The sequence below is a fragment of the Passer domesticus genome, chromosome 7, assembly GCF_036417665.1.
Source record: "Passer domesticus isolate bPasDom1 chromosome 7, bPasDom1.hap1, whole genome shotgun sequence".
In the NCBI taxonomy this organism is placed as follows: Eukaryota; Metazoa; Chordata; class Aves; order Passeriformes; family Passeridae; genus Passer; species Passer domesticus.
Window position 1 is genome coordinate 10,418,651 of NC_087480.1, and position 18,121 is coordinate 10,436,771.

Sequence of the window (18,121 nt, forward strand, 5' to 3'; positions counted from 1 at the left end):
AAAACATGAAGGTTAATCTCACTGCTTTACTGCTTGTTTTCACTTGTCCGGCAGGAAAGCAGATCGCTTCCTTAACTGGAACATTTACTAGCACAAGTAGCCAAAGAGAACCCAGCTCTAATGTCTACAATGCTGTTGCCCCTGCTGTGGGACTACCACAGTTAAAAGCTGGCACCTACTTGTTTCTTACTGAAATACACACTTAAAACTTTGCTACACACTGGCAGTTCCCAGCCTTAAGTGAAACTTTTCTCCTATGAGCAAAGCTAAGAACTTTTTCCTACCCTATTTTTGAAACCATAATTCTAGTGAAAGAATATTCTGCTCATTATAGCAATATTCCTGATTAAGAGAGAACTGCTGCTGCCAGTGATTTCCTCTGTGATTTATTTTGTGATATGGAATATTAAAAGCTTTTAAAACTTATTTGGTGTACTGCAGGTGACATGTGATTGAATATTGCTGTAGAACCAAACCTCCCAGAGGGTTTAATCAATACATTTTTATGTTTTCCTATCATATCTGCCTTGTTTTATTTCCTACAAGTATGCTCTGACCATGAAGGGTAGATGGTTTATATTCAAGCAAATATGAAGAACTGGTGAACCCAATTACTCTTTTGCCCTGCTGATATGGAAAAAAAAAGGACCAAAAATTTCTTATTCCTGTAGCATACACAGAAAAGAAGTCAGGAATGTAAATGTAAAATCTTCTTTATATAGAATTAGCACTGCATATTTCTATACTAGTAGCAAGTAGAAAACAGGTGTAGTCCTTAGTTAGGAGGTTCACATATTGTAGCTTTTCATTTTTTTTCCACCAGATGGCAGGTGAAAGTTTTTGATTCCATATAGAAATATGTTATAGTAAATTATACTATTTCTACATTTCTAAGTGTTGAATCACACTAAAAGTTCTGTGCCACTCAGGGGAAGGTCAGTGTAAGGTTTTGGCACCTGGATTTGCTGTAATTTAAATCTCCAAATTTAAATTATATAAATTTAAATCTTAAATATGATGAACCATTCAGATTATAATGCCTTTAAAAATATTGAGGAGAAAGCCACACATATACGTGATGTACTTCTGTATCAACATTTTAACTACAGGCAAGAAGAGCACACAGTGATTTTCTTCCTCCATTATATTCACTCACTTGTAGACTCAAATCCAGTCTCTCAAGTTCATTCCCCTTCTAACTGTCCTGCATCTCTAATATGACACTTAACCTTAGAAGCAAAGCTGTCATGGGAAAGTGCCCCCAAAATACCTCTTGCTCCTATTTTAAATGGAATTAAAAATTCAATAAAACAAACCAGAAAACTAATTATTGCAACATCTCAGCTCCAGGGGCTAAACCCTGCAAAAATGAGTTCTCTGTCCACGTGAAATATCTGTCACAAAACACAAAAAGGGTTCAATTTTACTCTTTTCAGAACAGAAGCCTTCTGGCTGGGGTAGGAACAAAGAGCTCAAGCAGGTTTGGGACTCCCAGTGCTGTTACCCGAGGGCAGACAGGGGCCAGGAGAGCCAAACCCTTCTTGGGTGAAGCTGCAGGAGCAAGCTGGAGGTTCTCCATCCCCAGATGGGCACTGGGCACCCACAGGCAGCCCAGAGCCACCAGGAAACAACATTCCTGAGGCACTCCAAGGGTGGGGTTTGGCTCATCCCCACCAGCTCTGCCCCACTGGTGCCCAGCCTGCAGCAATTCACGTCCTGCCACTGAAGTCAGCCACAGGTGTCCTGGCTCAGCAATCACTGCCAATTGGCCTGCCCATGTTCAAGCAGCTTAAAAAACATGATATTATATACTGAGCCTTTCCCATTGAAAGAATAAACGTTCTTAATGAAAATGTTAGTGCTATGCTGGAATAAAGAATATTTCTTGCTGCAGTGGGGCATCTAAATTATGCTATCTTGGCCATTTTTACTGAATTTTATCTCAATGCTCTACAGCTTTTTAATATTTGGCCTTTATCTCCTCTAGTCTGCTACTTAAATATTTCAACAAACAGAACCTACAAAAAACCCCAGGACACAGAATGGAAAATTACCAGGCTGCTGAACCCTCAACCAAGCTGAGCCAGCTGTATTTATTAGATTCTAGACACAAAAACATATCTGGAAATTTAATGTTGATATTTATTAAAATTAAACATATTTTCAAAATAGATTTAAGCTGTATCTAATATTGCTTAATTAGAGTAATCCACAGAGAATATTTTTATCTCGGTAAGAAGATATGGAATTACATTCAGAAATCCCTGAGCAAAAGGATTTAAAAATACCTTTTGGGTTTTATGCTGCTTTATAGTGTAAGCTATGTGTTTAAGCCTTTCATACATGTTATGTTCCTACCTACAGCTCTGCCTTGAGCTTCATCAAAAGAGTGACATTACCATAAAGACAGTGCTTGTCTGGTTAAGGTGACCTAAACTAGGAACATTTAAGACCACATTTATCTTTGAAACCACATTTTATCATGATATAGTATTTACATGAGTTATATGAGGCATGTTTACAAATATACTTCAGGGTAAATGCACAACAGGACACTTAATAATTTCAAGGCAGATAATATTTTAATTTTTTTTAAATGTAAAGAAATATCTCTGAGACTCATTTGTTTCTCCTTTCAAACAAAATCAGCAGAATCTGAGGTATGCTATTTTCAGCTGAAGGTTGGACTGAATTAATCTGACTAAAGTGCTATACAATAGGCATCTTCTATTAAACAAGGCAATCATAACTGTTTTCATCATTATTACTCAAAAAAAATCCACAGGTCAGAATCCATGGGGGGAAAAAGCCCCAAACCCACACTAAAAGAATTGAAAGCAAACAAAAATTCCCAAATACAACAAACCAAAACGGTCACCCCAAATTATCTTTGCTTAAGGGTGTCTACCTGCCCAGGGGGTGGCACAGTGGTGAATGCACATGTAGCAGAGTGCTCCATCCCTGATGTCAGCAAACGAGGGACTCCAAATTAAGCATAGACCAAATTACTAAAGATTAATAAACAACCTCATTTCACCCACTGGTGATCAGGTAAAAAATAAAACTTCTTTTAACTCCAGTTGTTCAAAATGTCTCACTGTCCTTCCTCAGTAACACTGATGCAGAGAAACACACAAGACTTTTCCTTCTAAAGTCACTTTTCACAGATGTTCAGTTGTATAACACTGAAGTTCCACACAGTCCCGAGTATCAGTGCCTGATACCTTGGACTCAGGGCATTTCATGGCCACAAGGATGAAGCCTAGTGATGAGTTTGCTCCTCTTACACTAGGGGATCTTTTTAGGGTTAACATCTCTTATCAAAGAACTCTCAGGGTGCTCCAGCAACTGAGGAACTCAGTCTCAGCCTGGGGAGAGATTTAGTTCCAAGAGCAGACCACATCTATTCATACTGACTTTCCTATCAAACATATAAACACAATGTTATATACAAACAAATAAACTCTATCATAGTCATTGTATCTCCCTGAGAAACAAAGACAAAACAAAGTCACTTTGCTTAATACACTCCTATCAGGCGGTGTGTTGAGCAGAGTGAAGAAAGAATGTGTACACCATAATATAAACCATCAACAGCACAATAGAACCCCTCATCCATATGCAATTTACGTGTTATTTGTGAGGGGAAAATGTTTTTGAAACAACACCAAATATGCTAAAGCAAGTTTCTCTTTGGTAATGCCTGCACTCCCCCTTATGCCCCATGCATGAGCTGTCCCACACAACAACATTAACATTTCACAGAGCTCTTTGGCAAAATCTAAGGAGGCCCATTCCATCACCCACTTTGCCAGACATTGCAAACACCTGCCTGTCTCATATTTGGTCAAGCAGGTGAAAAAATGGATGAAAGTCTGGCAATGGGATGTAGAATTTATGCACTCAGTTTGATTCAGCCCTGATCAAATTATTTAAGTGAATGAGCAGTTCAGACTAAGCAAAAGTATCATGCTTATCTCCTGAAGGAAGAAAGTGTGTAAGCAGCTAGAACAGGGAGGGGAAGAGTAGGCAACAGACCATGGCAGCTTTTCACTGCATCTTGGAAAAAACTTCCATATATTTAGCACTCTGTTGATGCCTATCACAGTGATCTTTCCCTGAAGCCTTGTTTTCCTCTTAAACTTATCTAAATCGATATGACTCTGTATTCAAAAGAATAAAGAATGAGAACATTACTGAAAAGCCAACAGGTGTCAGTCCTAAAATTCCACCTTTGCAAAACTCAGTGGACAGATGGGTCATTCTGTACCTTTTGAGTGCAGGGACTAAACTGCTGCTTTGATAGTTCTCATTCCCAAATTAGAATGACTGAGGAATCCATATCACTGAAAAATAATGTTCTGGTCACAGTGCTGGCCTCAATCCCGCCCATCTATGTGTAGGAAGAAAATGTAAAAAGTAATGCAATACCAAAATTGAGTAAATGGAGGAATGACCCTACTTGCTACTCTTTTCATGAAGAAAAAAGACCAAAACAATATAGTCCACCAATTCTTTTAGTATCTCATTTCACACTGACAAAGGAACCCTAACCTAGACTGACATACAGTAACATCCAAACAAACAAACAAAAAGCTCTAATATGTACTGTTGTAGTCTTTCAATTCTCTGACTAAACAATGAACCACCTTGAAATAAGAACAGTTTGAATTTTGTTTATGTGTTTGTTATTTCAGTGGCACCTTCAAATACAAATCTCATCCCTTCTACAAAATATTTCCCATCTGAGCTAGCAACACACTTCAAAAGCTGCCAAATTAGATAGTCCAATCTCAAAATGAAGAAAATATATCAATAACTGCACTTACTGTAATCACACTTGCTTCTGACTCTGATGAAATAAAGCTGAAGGAGGAACTGGCAGAAAGACATGACTGGTCTTTTGCCAGGCCATCCCCTGTAAAGTCAAAAGTGAGAGAAAGTGCTCCAGAAGGTGGACTACTGCAATGAGATACAGGCAGCAAGAAGAGACAGGAGCTGAGGGGCAAGGAAGGCAGAATGCTGCAGTTATAAGATCCAAACAGATTGATTTTGAACCAAAAGAGAACAAGCACTGACATCTGGAAATTTTGATTGGAACAGTGCAGGTGCCTTGAACTGCTGCTTCCCTGCCTTGTATGTGCAGCCCCATGTCTGTCATTCCTGCAGCTGTGCAGTGCACAGGCTGAACATAATGAGCTAATCTGTAACTCAGAGGGGATGAAGGTCCTTCTGCTACTCTTGGCCCCAGAATTTAGAGACAGCTCTGGCTCAGCTGAACAGGAAGGCATGGATGTAGCCCCTAAGGGATCCCACACACGTGCCCATGTGAGTGTCTGGTACCTGTGTCCCTGCTCAGTAGCTGTTACCTGGGGCTATGCAATGCAGCTGGCTTTTTAACAAGTGTGCCATAAACTCAAAAATTCTGGTTCAGCTTCTTTGTTTGAGAGAAAGCTACGTTCTGAACAAAGGAATCAGCCACATAGGAAGCTCTGGTAGAATTAGAGTGAGGGTGATAATGGAAAAAGAATTAAAACCTGTTGTGTTACAACGATGCTTCATAAAGTGCAGCAAGCAGGCCTGTTGGAATCAAAGAGAATATATTTTATTCAAGGAAAGGTTCTTAGGGAGTTTTCAAAGGAGCTGAAAGAAAATAGCTTTCTATTTCAATTTTAAATAATGCAGTTCAGGAGATAGTAATTTTTTATCAAAAATAATAAAAATTTCCTTTGATAAGAGAAGCATTTAGAAATTGGTTCTGTAAACATGTCTCACTACAGATTGAAGCCAAATCTGATGAAAATGTTTGCTGGGTCCAGCAACAGCCAGAATACTTTTTATATTGATCAGATGTGGAATTCAATGCATTTAATAATTTCTCCAGAAAAAAGCTTTCAGCGCACAAGGTACTTGCACAGTTTTCATTTATTATTAGCCATCTCCACACTCTTCTGTCCTAAAGAACTAACTACAGCAAGTATAACACTTGTGTTTGCTCCAGATAAAGGCAAGAATTTTTTGAATGCAATGAACAAGTGTCAGGAAATGTAAGAAAATTTAGTACAAGTTGCATGGTCAAACACAGACTAAAGTCCAGGCCCTTTGACATAATATCACTTCTCTGTCAAACCCAACCCCAAGGGATTCTGTGGAAGTGAGCACCAAGCAGCAGTCTGCAACCTCAAAATAACACAGTGGGTTCACCATCACCAGGAAGAGATTCTGAGAACTTCACCCTGCAATTGTTGCTGTCCTATTGCCAAGGTTCCGTACCTTCTCGGTGGTTTCTCACACAGCCCCTCACAGCACTGACTCCATCTTCTCAGCACAGCCAACAAACTCCACCTCCCCTCTCGACCAGCCAACCTGCTCTTTTATAATACCCCTCTTAATTGGATCCAGCTGTGGCCTATTAAGAGCAGGCTTGTTCTTAATGCTCGATAATTAGCACAGCTGTAACTCCTTAGGGGCCAGATTACCTTCACCACTTGTCTCTATTCTCCTACCTTTTATCTAACCACATGCAATTTCACTTTCAGTAATGTGTACCAGCTCTGGTATGAAAAACAGACACATGCTGAGTGGTGGAACATCTGACTTGTTCAAACTAGGTATTTCCCATCTCTGAGAGGTACTTGATGAGACAGAAAGAGTTTGGAAAGTACAGGTCACAAAAGGCAGGTGACTCCATCATATAGATCTACAGGAGACACATAAACATTTAGAAATTATTAAGTTGGTTTGTTCACTGGTTTGAAATGGAAATTTGCTAGTATAGCAGAGAGAATGCAAGAGTAAACTTCAGTTTGGAAACCTGAAGAAAACTAAAAGCAAGGAATCAAGTAGAAAAGTAAACACTGTTGAATAAGTTACAGATACAAAAGCTACTTTTTCATGTTTATTTTTCAAAAACCGTCTGAAGCAGAATGCTCTGTTGTTTGATTAACATACCTGTCACTCATCATTATTGACACCTTCCCCCCCATACAAATTGAAAATATATTCTCATAAACTGAAGAAAACATGAAATGGGAAAGACAAATATTTCCTCAGTGACATTGATGGCAACAACGTACTCACACAGAATCACAGAATGAACTAGCTTGGAAAAGACCTTTAAGATCATCTAGTCCAACCTGTGACCTCCTCATTGAGTAAGCCATGGAACTGAGTGCCACATCCAGTCTTTTTTTAAACATGTTCAGGGATGGTGATTCCACCACCTCCCTGGGCAGACGATTTCATTGCCCAGTCACTCTTTCAGTGAAAATTTTTTTTCTGACATCTAACCTAAACTTCTCCTGGCTCAGGTTAAGACTGTGTCCTCTCATCAGTTGTTGTCTGCAAGAAGAGACTGACCCTCATCTGACTACAGCCACCTTTCAGGAAGTTGTAGAGAGTGATAAAGTCACCTCAGAGTCTCCTTTTTTCCAGGGTGAACAACCCCAGCTCCCTCAGTTGTTCGTCACAGTGCTTGTATTCCTAGTCCTTCACCAGCCTCATTGCATCCTTTGGACACATTCAAGCATCTCAACATCCTTCCTAAACTGACCTGCCCAGAGCTGGACACAGCACTCAAGGTATGGCCTCACCAGTGCAAAGAACAAGGGAAAAATGACCTCCCTGGTTCTGCTGGCCACACTATTCCTGATGCAGGACATTGGCCTTTTTGGCCACCTGGGCTCACAGCTGGCTCACGTTCACTCAGCTGTCAGTCAGTACCCCTGGGTCCTTTTCTGCCTGGGCACTCTTCAGCCACTGTGTCCCCAGCCTGTATCACTGTAGGGAGTTGTGACCAAAGTGCTGGACTTGTCACTTGGACTTGTCTAACTTGATGTTGTTGGACTTGGCCCATCCATCCAGCCTGTCCAGGTCCCATTGCAGAGCCCTCCAGCAGATGGACACATGCTCCCAGCTTGCTGTCACCTGAAAATTTACTGATGGCGGACTCAATCCCCTCATGCAGAGCATTAGTGAAGATATTGAACAGAGCTGGCCCCAGCAGAGAGCCCTGAGGGGCACCACTGCTGACTGGCCACCATTCACTGCCGCTCTCTGGGCCGGCCATCCAGCCAGTTCCTAACCCAGCAAAGGGTGCTCCTGTCCCAGCCCAGGGCTGCAGCTTTTCCAGGACATGCTGTGGGAGACAGTGCCAAAGGCCTTGCTGGAGTCCAGGTACACAACATCCACAGCCTTTCCTGCATCCACCAGGAGGGTCACCTCTTCATTGAAGGAGATCAGGTTGGTCAAGCATGACCTGCCCCTCCTAAACCCCTGCTGGCTGGATCTAATACCCTGGCCATGCTGTAGGTGCTGTGTGGTGGCACTCAAGATGATCCATTCCATAATCTTGCTGGGCACTGAGGTCAGGCTGACTGGCCTGTCGTTTCCTGGATCCTCATTCCTACCCTTCTTGTGGATGGGGTCACACTGGACAGCTTCCAGTCCTCTGGGACCTCCCCAGTGAGCCAGGACTGCTGGTAAATGATGGAGAGTGGCTTTGCAAGCTCATCTGCCAGCTCCCTCATCCCTCTGGGATGATCCTCAGTGTAATACAGAGCACTTGTGCTAGTAACAATCCAAAAAAACAAGCCCACCATATACAGCAGATCACTAAAGTTAACTAAGGCCTACCAACAGTATTGTAAATTTTAAGGAACAGACAGACACATTTGAATGTCTTGAACAGTACAAGGACAGTTCAGAAGAGGAAGAAAACTGAAGTCAAAATGCATTACATTTAATGTTTTGCAAGCTTTTGGTACAAGCTATTGATTCCAAATCAGCAATTGGATATCTTCTTTACAAACCATAACCAAACCCTAATAATCATAAATCAGAGGGAGGCACTACTTTTAGAGAATCTCATGTTAAGAGATTATATTTAAAAATTATTATCTGTATTCTTCTCTATACAATCAGAACCAATATTCATTTAGTTCCACTAGGCTGGAACTTAACCTTGTATGGACTGAAACATAATATCTAACCTTAATTTTTATTTGGGAATAGAGGAAAGTACTAAGGAAAATTCATGAGTAATCAGAAAGCCAAAAGGGTGACATAAAAAAAGAAGAAATGTGAAAAACCCTGTAATTTATCTCATAACAGTTGAATGCATTGTTAATCAGTGACTTTTGTTACAGTGACAAAGGAAAATGAGAGCATCCTCCCAAACTAAGACATCTATTCAGCCTGCAGACAACTCAGTTCTTAAAAGCTGTCTGAATCTGTGAATTTGATTTCAGTTCTCTTTAGAAAAGCACACTGTACAAGTTATTATACCTCACAATCCTGGCAAATTTAGTGCATCTGTGTCTATGTTATGAAAAATTATTGCTGTAATGATATCAGAGAAGATCATTGAATACATGCAGATCTTTAAGACATTGGTATGACTAGCTTCAACTAAAAATTTTTTTTGGGTTACTTGAAATTCCCTGTTTCTTCACAGGGCATGTTTGTTTTTATTGATTAAAAGATCTCATTTGTGCAACCATTACTTGATTTTTTTTCCTGTTGCTTTAAACAACTACTCTGGAATTCTTCCCATATTGCATTTCTGCTCCTGCTGTATACAGGTTAGGAAAATTTATAAAAAATTGGAAAGATATGAAGATTGTCCATGGTAAATACAGAAGCTGCTGGAATTTCATCTGCTTATATCAAATCCCAGCTTGCTTTACAGTTTTGTGCATTAAAGACCAGATTAGGCACCCAGAAAAAGCTGGCTACAAGATCAGCTCCTTGCAAACTGTTTTTCATTTGTTCATCCACTATCTGTATGTTATGTTATAATGCCACTGTGATTGCTTTAGAAAGAATAAAATCTATATGAAAATGCATTTTCTTACTGCTCCCCAATTTTCTCAGAACTCTCATTATCACTCCTCCTTCAAGCTCCCAGTGTGTTATTTAATATGAATGAAGCCATACTTGGTCCATCACTCAGCTGTTGTACAGTAACTAGACCCCAAATGCACACAAATAATTTCCAGGCTGCCAGCTGGATAAAATGTCAACAAAAAATGCAATGAACATTTGGATTCTGATGATTTAACTCATTTCTATCTAAAAATCAAAAGAGATAACATATTGGCAGAGGAAGAGAAGGGAAGATCCCAAGAACTTTAGTTTTATGTAGGCCTAATGCTAACTCAAACTTACACATTAAATAGAAGAGTTAGCACAGCATATCTGTCAGGCTCAGCAGCACAGGTGGGTTTGCCTGTTCAAAATTTTACTCTATTTTTCTTTTCCTTCTTCATCAGCATATTAATGCTCTTCATCATCATTCTTTGGAAGTGCAACACATACCACATTTCCCATCCTTCTGAGCATATGGTCTGGAACTATTCAATAGCTGCAGTGTGATGATTCCAGGCTGCTGAGCGCAACTGATAGGCACATTAAACTGCTGGGAGACTCTTATCTGGGGCAGACAGGATTCTCTCCAGTGCAGTCCTGAGGGGCCCTCAGTAATGAAAAATAGTAATTCTAAGTCTTTTCTACCTGTCTGTTGCCAAGCATTTTAAAATGCAGTTTCAATAGTTTTTCATTCCCCATAACCCTTATTAAAGCAAATCAAGTGTAAGCCAGAAGGACCTGGAGAGTTTCACTAGAGACCCTGCAGTTATCAATTTAAGAATAGGTTTTTCAAAGCTTATTTTCACTTGCTTTTAACACTGTAAAGCCATCTGATATAGAAAGTATGTTGATACAAATAGGTATAAAATTAATTAAGCAAATACAGCATTATGATGTTTGACTAATAATTTTTTTAAAAATCTGATATTTTAAAAGATATTTTCCCCTTCATTATGAAATTAATAAAGAGTAAAGAAAAACAGAATTTATTTTGCAAATAAGCAATGTTAGAGAAGTCAAAATCTAATTGAAGATATTAAGTTTACCAGATTTAAAGAGATTCCTTCATCTTTTTCAGTCTCTTAGCTGTGATTATAGTTACAAGCACTCATGCTTTTGCCTGGAACAACAGTGAATGAAGTATTTGTTTCCAATTCCCATTTCTTCAGCTAAAGGGGAAAGAAAAATCAGCTTCCAGACTCATGACTCTTTACAAAATAAAAGAATGATTTTCTGAGAACAGTGATTGCCTGAAGAATCACTGTACTGATACCATGATCTAAAGACACAGGTTTTGTGGTTGACACAGTGGCAATTCAAATGGTTTACATGTGCTGCCTTTTCACTCAATAAGATAATGCTTCACTTCCTTTCATCTGTAAAACGAGAAAAAACTGATTATTTTCACCTCAGTGTAAGTTTTATTATGCTTAGATCCTTAAATAGTGACTCTGTTGTTCCTTTCCAGAAGATCATGGTAAATTCTGAATAGATATGAGGATGTACAGGACTTTGCAGCAGGCATACCTTCTGCAGCAGTGCACAAAATTAAATAAATGGAGCATCACAAAAAAGTCTAGAAAATATTCTCAATTGCTTTAAGTTTTTAGTGTGCACATCTTTCTTACTTATGTTTACAACTTTAATAACACTTCTTGGATGACTCACACCACTACACCCTAAATTCTAGTTTCTGTAAGGTTATAAATTTACCACTCTATTAAGGTCTTTTAGCTTAGAAAACAAGTATACAGTAAGGATTCTATTCCATTGGAGTCAGCCATTCATATAACAGACAGCGTTGGAAATTTGATTTCTTATTTTTGAGAATGTAAAAAGATTCCAGAGAGAATTCTGTGCTTTGGTTCTCTTCACAAGTATTTTCTAAAATTTGCAATTACTCCCCATTTTCAGTGATTAAATTTTATCATTTTTTATTTAAAAACTTCTCAGAGGAGAAAGAATCACTAATTTTAAGACAGCTAGAAAGAGATCACACACAAAATTGCTTATTTTCACATAAAGAACAGTATTAGGTTATAAGCATATCTTTATGCTTCACATAAAAACTGCATTAACATTTGCATTCTTCATGGAGTCACAAATATTTTCCTTAGTTTCCAATGTTTATGTATTAAAAGCTATATTTTCCTCCAACACCACTGTAAGTGAGGATCTGGCATTGCTGTTTGCACTCAGCTTGGTAAAACTGAATTCTTTTCAGTAGTGAAGCATTAAAGCAGTTGGATGCACTAACATTTGCACAACTCTCCTGCTGGATATTTGTAAAACCATTTATTTTCATGTTTACCTATAGAAGAGAAAATCACTTATTTGGAGAACTTTATGAGTGGCTTCTTGCAGAGTAATCTGCTGTGACAGACAGAGCCATGGATCTCAAGGACAGCTGCCTGACATGGAATATTTTACATGCACAGTTGTACCTAAAGACATTTTTACCCATTTTACCTTTGTTCATGTTTTTTTATTTTTATACAAGCTTCTCTTCAAATAAGAAAGAGGCAAGAATGAGTTACAAGCAGTGCAGTGACCAGCAGTGAGTACAATAAGAACTTGAAGTGGACTGGAAGGAAGCTTTCAGATACTGGGCACAATCTTGTACTTTTTGAGGCTCTTGGGGAAGAAACAGCAGTCAGGTAACTCTATCAGGTATGTTTTAGTACTGTTAGACGTGTAGGACTTGTGTAACTTGGCAGACAAGCCTTATTCAGCTGTGCATAAACTAAAATAACAGCTTATTACATTTATAACAAACCTCTGTTTAGCCAGCTCTTGTGTCTTGCCTACTCTGCTTTTGGAGAAAATTGTAGTACAGGTCAGAGGGTACTTTTGAATTTCAGAATTTTGGTGTATTTCTTCCAGACAAGGGCAGATGTTGCATCACCAATAAAATGTTTTTTCAAACCTACTGTAAATTAGAAGTGGCTATGGTAATCCTAAGTATTCAAGGCTTAGAATATCTGTGATATGCATTTTTCAAGTAGTCTAAACTGAATGCCTTCTCTCCTGACAGACTCTTGAGAGTCTCTGAATTTTATTTAAAAGTAAATAAAATATCTATTTTACTAGAAACATTTTGCTGAGAGAGTTGGAAAATTGGCATTATTGATTTTAATACATTTAATAAAACCCTCCTAACAAAAAATCAGCAGCTAAACACAAAACATTGTATCTTTTCTTCTTATGTTTTGAGAAGTACCTTTAATGAAGTAAAGTTGTACATTACTGTTGTAGTTTAATGAACAAAATGTTTAATTATTAGAGATATTGGAATTTGGGGGATGCTTAAAGAAATGAGAGCATGGTGAAAAAAATAGTCCTTATCTATTTAGGCTTCTTCCCACTCAAATCTCAGACATGCACTTCTTCCCACCTTCAGTAGGTATCATGTTCCCTGAATGACTTTAGAAATATTTTTCCTCCAGTCAAACAGTCTGTCATTAGCACAGAGTAATCCTTACTGTAATGGTCTTTAATTGCCTCTAATTATTTTATATCTGAATTACTGTACACTGCAGGACATTCAAAGCCATAACAATAAAATATCTTATTACAGTGGCTTATTGAAGTAGTACTGGGCTCACACTTCTGGGAATCATTCTAAAGTCCAGTAGTGACTGTAAATCATTCTGATTTCTCTGTGTAAGTCAATGGGGATATTGCATAAGAAACTCCACTTGTAAACTCTAACATTAAGTCCTACTATAGAACCAAAGGCATTAAATTCCTTCATTCATTGTACTTGGGTTAGGCTAAAGCTCCAAAAGCAAGGCAAACATCAATTATGGCACAAAATCAATGCTTTGTTTTCTCCTAAATATCCAGTATTGGTGACCCATAAACTCCCTGAAGGGACTTGCCCAGGAAAGTAAGCATTGCTCTATAGTTATTAAAGCCACCTATACACAGGCCATGCCCTGAATTCATCACTTTAAATCCATGCTTTCAATCTGGAGAAATTTTAAGGTAAGGTTATTTCTTGAAAGGCAAAGATAAAAGGCAGCCTGTCCTCAGCAAGATCTGAGATAACAAAATGGTCATTAAAAAAATTGTTTAATGTATTTGCTAAAGGCAAGTAAGTATTTAAAAAAATAAGTCAATTATATTTACAGCAGAGGGGGGGTTTTAGAAGTATTGAATGCTAGCATCAGTAAAGCCTTTAAACAAATTGACTAATACCATCTCCTAGCAGGAGACACAGGACTGCCATCACAGAACCAGAAAATGGTTGGGAGGGACCTTAAAGATCATCTCATTTCAATCCCCAGCCATGGGCAGAGACACCTTCCACTAGAGCACATTGCTCAAATCCCCATCCAAACTGAGCACTTTCAGGGGGGGCAGCCACAGCTTCCCTGGCCTACCTGTGTTACCCTTATTAGTCTGTTCTAGGTCACACAGAGCTCCTCTTGGAGCCAAAATATCAACACCTGAAATAGGCAGGCAGTGGTGCTTCAGCTGTCCATGGCTCTGGCTGGCCTGTGCCCCTGTGGGCTCTGCACTCAGAACAAGGATTGCCTTCAGAGGACACAAAGCAATGAACACGAGATGCTGGTTTCATTATGATTGGTGTTCCCTCAAGTTTGGTGTTCCTGAGGTGCAGGACTGCTGAGCACCACGTGTGACTCTGTGTGTACAGAAGAAAGCTGGAGCCAGCACTTGGAGCAGCCCACTCTGGCAGCAGCACAGCAACAGCAGAGATGGGGAAACAGCTCTGATTCGTGCCACACATCAGCTGCCAAACCTCATCAGCTGCCAGTGTGCTCTGCTTTGCTAAGCCAGCCTTCATGCCTTGTATCTGTACAGACTCAAGCAGCCTGTTCTTGCTAGGGCAGCAGGACAGGGAAACAGGCAGCACCATCACAGCTCAGAGCTAAAACCAGCCCCAGCTCTGCTCTCATCACTGACCCTTCCCCTGGAATTTCTCCCTTTTTATGTTAATAAGCTTACCAGTTGAAAGACACATTGCACTTTCAAATTACATATCACCACTACCTTTAAGGTGAAGAAAATCAAAACCATCTCCCTTAAAATAACAGACTGAATTAAAGCACAGTGAAAGCTAAACAGTGTTTTACAGGAACTTCACTGAAAACAAGACAGATATGGGAATCTCAAGAGAGGGTACTAGATATACTATATAACTGTCCAGTGTTTCAGATATTCAGATAGTATTTGGAGTACCACTACAGAAAATAAATCAGTAAAACTTTCTGATTTCAAAGCATTTTTACGCATTTTGAAGGAATTTACTAAACTTTTGCCTTACTTATCCTTGCAATCATTCTTTTTCTGTCATCAGATACCTCAGGCAAATGTCAAATCTGCAATCCTCTCCATCACAAGCCAGTTTTACCATCAAATCTTTTTCCATTCAGATGTAATACAGCCATTCTGTCAATATTGTCCCAGAGGATGTGCCCTCAGCAAGACCAATATTTTCATTTTATTGTCTCTTTCATTAATAGTGTGTATTAAAAACCACTTATAGAGAAGAAAGCAAGCATAGACTTTGCTCTTTGGAAGACAAAATGTTTGTTAACTTTGTTGGCACATGCCTATCAAACCAGCACATCTGACACTGATAAATAAGAATTTGATTAACATTCAAATTATAACTTCTCCATTCCTCTTCATAATGACAGCTTGACTGAGATTGTGTTTGTCCATTTTCAGAGATGAATAACTGTGGCATTTAGTAAAGAAGTGAGAAAACCGTGTTTGGTTTTTAATTGGCTTTAATGATTTTCTTGGCCATGGTTAGTTGAAGAAGAGTATAGACAGATGCCTTTATTTCCACTTCTGCTACATTATGATCTCTCTCAAAACAATACTTGAAAATAGTTCATCTGAACAAAATTCAGAAAGGGCTACAGAGCAGCTGAAAGACAAAAAGAAATTGTGCCAGCATCACTAAGCTAAATTCAGCAGAATGATTTATGCTAAAAAAACCTGGAGAAAATTGTTCTCAATCTTCCTTATAAATAATTTGATTTTCAAACACCGTCTAGCACTGGGCTCTTCTGTTTCTCTGCCCTGAGGCACGAGGCACTGTGGTGTTAGACACATTTTCAAGAGCTTGTTGCATTCTGCCTTCAGAGCCCACAGAAAAGAGAAGGGGATTGCTTTCTGCTGTAGCTCAGGGCTGCACCCTGCACCAGGTGTGTGTGAGTCACACGTGGTGACTGCTGGGGAGCAGCAGCTCTGACATGCAGGGCAGAAATTGTTTTTCTTAGAGTGCTCTGCACATCAGCCTCCCTGTAGCACACCACTTTGCTAGGGCAGGGCAGAAGGTGCCAGCCCATCCATTCAAAACCTTCTCTCCCTTCTTCATCCCAATGATGCAATATTTTCACATGTATCATTCTCTCACTTTCCACAGGACACACAATCACCCAACAGTTATTCCCATATTCTTATTCCAGCTGGTGAAGTAAGAGGATTTGTAACTAGAGAACACTGTCAAGTGGCAAGACATAAAAAGATGAATTTACCAAAGGATTTGCAACAATTCTTAGACTGTGTATGCTAAGCAGAATAAAAATCACCCCTGCCCAGTTTTGTTGGTTTTTATATGAAGTGTTTTAGACAATTTGTTAGTTATCACCAAAATCACAAATCAATGGATATTTCAAAATTGTTTTCCAATGTCCCTCTGCCTTCTGTGCTTTATTCATTTACATGTACAATATGGATTATTACTCTCCTCCGTTATATATTCAATATTACATGCCAACATAATTCAAGCTCAATTTCTCAAATATGATTAATCCATTTAAAGATATTTACCATGTTTGTCAAATGGCTTACTTGAGGTGCTGCATGCAAAAATGTGCTACTTAAAAGAGAACCGAAATTGTACAAAAAAGAAAATTCAAAGTGAGGCCATAAATCTCAGCTGTCTCAAGGTGTTTCCTCGGTTCATTACACAGAGAAGTAAGTCAGTGCATCATGCGAAATAAAGTTTATATAAATATTATATTATCCAAAGACCACGTTTACAGGCATAAGGTAGTGGCCATCGAATTAATTATAATGGCCCCCTTGTGCAGCTATAGAAAATTCTATCCTAGTGAAAATTCCAAAATTAAATTAAATATTTGTGAGTTCCTCAGCATCTTAGAATTTTTTCTTGCTAAAGGAAGCAAACAACATTGTACTGAGCAACAAAATATTCTCAAGCATGATAATTAATTGAAATGAAGAACTCCCATGTGCCACCATATTTGCATTGGAGAAGAAAGAGCAAACAGGTTTCCCAGTCAATGGAGTATTTGTTTTACCTTCATGTAAAATGTATTAATAACAAAGTAGTTAAGGTTGTTCAAGAAGCACCAATATTATACAATTTTAACCTTTGTAATGTAAATGAAGATATTCTGTCTTTAAAAGTACAAAGACATGAATTTCTTATTCTAAAAATATACCTTTTTTTTTTTTTTTCCCCCTCCAGAAGGTTTCTGCTTGGACAGAATAGTGTCTATTTTTACACAAATTCCTGGCTTAGCAGGAGCCCCTAATGTTACAATACATCTGGAATGATTAGTGTTAATGGGCCAAAATTCAGCACAAGTTCTGAGGCGCATTCATTGTGAGGCTTTCAATGTATGGGAAGTATTACATCCACAAGCAAACACCCTCTATATATACAGTGCAATCTCATGGAAAGATTTCTGGACTGATTTTTATTATATTTACATAATAAAATTTAATTTAATAATCACTAAGTTCTGAAGTTTTTGAGGGAATGGGAAACTTCACAAGAACTTGCTTAGAGTCTTCACCTTACTATTGAAATTCATAAGTCCATGTATGCACCCAGAAACAAAACTGCTTTACGGATCTGTTACATTTGAATAGAATATTTGTTATTTGGATATTTACTGTGTTTAATTGATCACTTCTTCTTTTATATCTTTTTGACATATTCACACTTCATTAGCATTTTCTCTCTCTACAGTTGTGACAGGATCAGCTGAAAATTAATACTCTGAACAGTTTGCTGAATTTTCTTTCTTTCTGTGAGCTACAACTAATTTTGTATGCATTCTGTTAATGCTTCATAATTATCTTATCTCACCAACTGCTGTGCCACAGCAACAATGGCTTACTGCTACTGGTATGGATGAGGCATTTTCCCTCTATTGAAAGCAGAAGATTTGGAATCCTCACTGCTCCCAGCAGGCTCCTGGGGATGGCTACAGACCCCTTGAATATCAGCTCTCATATGACA

At 38.7% G+C, this 18,121-nt stretch overlaps 1 protein-coding gene and 1 long non-coding RNA gene across 3 annotated transcripts in view; both read right to left on the reverse strand.

The window, feature by feature from the left end:
- Positions 1-18,121, reverse strand: part of TENM1 (teneurin transmembrane protein 1) — an 818,347-nt gene that overhangs the window by 553,990 nt on the left and 246,236 nt on the right. The window lies entirely within an intron of this gene.
- Positions 15,609-18,107, reverse strand: LOC135304171 (uncharacterized). The gene is made up of 2 exons (XR_010365619.1): positions 17,969-18,107; positions 15,609-15,769 (listed from the first exon to the last, which is right to left on the reverse strand). It is a non-coding gene; the product is annotated as an uncharacterized LOC135304171 (long non-coding RNA).